Source organism: Micromys minutus, assembly GCF_963924665.1.
Source record: "Micromys minutus genome assembly, chromosome: 7".
In the NCBI taxonomy this organism is placed as follows: Eukaryota; Metazoa; Chordata; class Mammalia; order Rodentia; family Muridae; genus Micromys; species Micromys minutus.
This window is the reverse complement of record NC_137976.1, coordinates 36,506,431-36,509,141: the sequence shown is the minus strand read 5'-3', so window position 1 is coordinate 36,509,141 and position 2,711 is coordinate 36,506,431. Positions and strand designations below refer to the sequence as shown.

Sequence of the window (2,711 nt, the reverse complement as noted above, 5' to 3'; positions counted from 1 at the left end):
TCCATGTTCCCTTGAAAGTTTCTATGAGAATCAGAGGTGGGAACATAGGCAGATAGTCTAGTTTGCTAATATAACATAAAGAGATACTGAAGTCTGCATAGAAAAATCTCTAATTTCACATGTTTTACTTAAAAATATCTTTGGATTTATTTATTTTTTTTTGCAGCCTCTTTTAAACCATCATAGATGAGTCAAGGGAACCAGAGGAACAATGGCCAATGTACCAACTAAACCAACCTCTTTGATTTTCTTATTTGTGAAGGAAAAGTTCAAAGGCATGACCTCTTCTCGAGACTTGACCCATGCTAAGCAAAAGAAAATATCCATATTAGGAAAGGGAGAGTTCTTGCACAAAGTCCAAGTTAAATATGATTCTTTTTAGATTCCTTCAGGTTCCCATGTGTGTCCATGCATGCTTGATTAAAAAGAAGACATCCCTGGTTTCATCTGGCTTAATTTGTTGCACACAACTATCATTTTTCTTCTCTACATGATTGCATTTTGGCTAGGTTCCAGTGACTTCACAGCAGAAAGTTTCAGCCTCAATCTTTGTGTGTGTGTGAAATAGTTCAGAGATTTTAAAAATAGTTTTTGTGTATTTTAGGAAAAAAATCAACATGAAATAAAACAAAAGAAAAATCTATTAATAACTCAAACTAAAATGTAAGTGTAGAGAATATGGCGTTTCAGATGAAAATAACTTCTTTACCAAAGTTGGTACTCAACTTTTCTTTGTATGTATAATGTGGCATCTAGCTCTATAGAGCAGAAATTTCACATAGGATGTCTGCTTTTTAAATTGCATATAAAAATAAGTGTAAAGATTGGGTTTTATTTTCAGCTTAACATGAGCTGGAGTCAAATAGTAAGAGGAACCTCATTTAGAAAAGGCCCCCATCAGATTAGCTTACAGGCAAGTCTATACTGGCATTATCTTGATTAATGATTAATTAATCAAGTGGGAGGGCCCTGTCTACTTTAGGTTGTGCCACTGAGTAGTATGGTGGTGGCTGGTGGTCCTGGGTATCATAAAATCAAAGGCTGATCAGTCATGGAAAGCAAGCCAGTAAGCATCTTCTTCTCATGGCTTCTGCTTTATTTCTTGCTTCCAGGTTCCTCCCTTGAAGTCCGGCCTGACTTTCCTCAGTGATGGAATGTGTTCTGAGTGTTGTGAGATGTAGCAAACCCTTTACTCTCTAAGTGACTTTTCCTCACAGTCTTCATCACAGCATTTGATGCTAAGACAGAAGTGGGTCACTAGGGACCAGACTATTGGTATCAAGAAGCTGGTCTTGTTGACTTTTGGAAGAATGTAGAAGGTCTTGAAACTTTGGACTAGAAAAGTGGTTGAATGTTTCAAGCAGAGCTTAATGGGCCATTCTTGAAAGATGGAGGTGCCGAGAGCTATGTGGATCACAGCAGTGCAGCCTAAGACGTCTCATAGAGGAACACTCTTAGCAACTGGGCTAGAGATAATTCTTGTCTTATTTTGACAACCAATGTAGCTGCTTTCTGCCCTTGTCCTAAGAATCTTTCCAAGGCTACATGTAAAAGAAATAGACTAATTTCTTTGGTGGAGGAGATGTCAAGACAGCCTAATGTTGACTCTGTCCCATAGTTGTCACCTGAATAAAGCTCAAAAATGAGTAAGAGGAAGTGGTACAGAAAATTAAAACACAAAATGTACTTTTTTTTTTCAGTTTGCATCATGAGTTTTATTCCCAACGCGGGACAGACCTTTCCATCCTTCAAAGGTATTACATGTCACTATGGAAGGGCCTAGGATGCAGCTCCCATCTCTAGGGAAGGTGAGAAGAAGGTACAGACTAGGAGCCAGTCCAGGAACATTCTGCAGTTACTGGCTCTCTTACCCTCCCTTCTCAACAGAGGAATGATCTCTCATCCATTCGGTTAAAAAGAAAAATCAATGATTAACAAACACTATAAATACTGGGCAGGGGTGTCCTTGTCCTCAGTTGGACATCAAGTTGTGGGTCACCAGTGGGGAAGTAAGGGGGAGAGGAAAGGTGCCATCACTGTTTCTGCTGAAGGGCTTCCTTTCTTGCAACATCCTGTAGCATCTGTTTGTCCACGTCATCTGCTGGCAGCTACACATAGCAGACAACTGAGTACCTGATGAAGCAGTTCTGGACTGATAACACATGAGATTATTTCTCAGAGTCTGCCACACTGATGTTGGTTAGGTTGATTTTGAGGCACTGGTCCACAGAGGGGAGGGTTCTACATAAGCTCAGGTCATTCTTGAGTTCCATGACTACATCCTTGCCCACGAGTGACTTGGAAAAAGAGTAGAAGAGCATGGTGCTGGCGCCAAGCCAGGTGGCCTGGACGGCAAAGGAAGGCACAGGGGACTGCATGCCTGAGGCAGGGGAGGAGCTGGAGAGTGAGCCCGTGTGAGGCAGGGAAGGATCACACAGGTGCCAGGGGAACCCTAAAATATACATTTTGAAGAGAAAAAAGAAAGCACGAGGAACTTGATTCTGCAGCCAAGCCTTGTTTTGAAACTGAAGAAGAGATTAAGGAGAGGCCTAGTCTACAATGGAAGGGTAGAGCCTTGTGAAACTTCCTTCCATTCACGTTGGCACGTCTATTAGTATGATTCTGTGCAGGTCTCATGCATAGCCATATTGTTATGGTTGCAGCATCCCTTTCATGTCTAGAGGAAACTATTTCAAAGGAGGTGTCCTGTT

At 41.2% G+C, this 2,711-nt stretch overlaps 1 pseudogene across 1 annotated transcript; it reads right to left on the bottom strand.

Annotated features, from left to right (window-relative positions):
* Nucleotides 1-2,033: 2,033 nt before the first annotated feature.
* Nucleotides 2,034-2,321, bottom strand: LOC308422309 (U6 snRNA-associated Sm-like protein LSm2; annotated as a pseudogene). Its single transcript has one exon. The product of its transcript is annotated as a U6 snRNA-associated Sm-like protein LSm2 (transcript).
* Nucleotides 2,322-2,711: the final 390 nt, after the last annotated feature.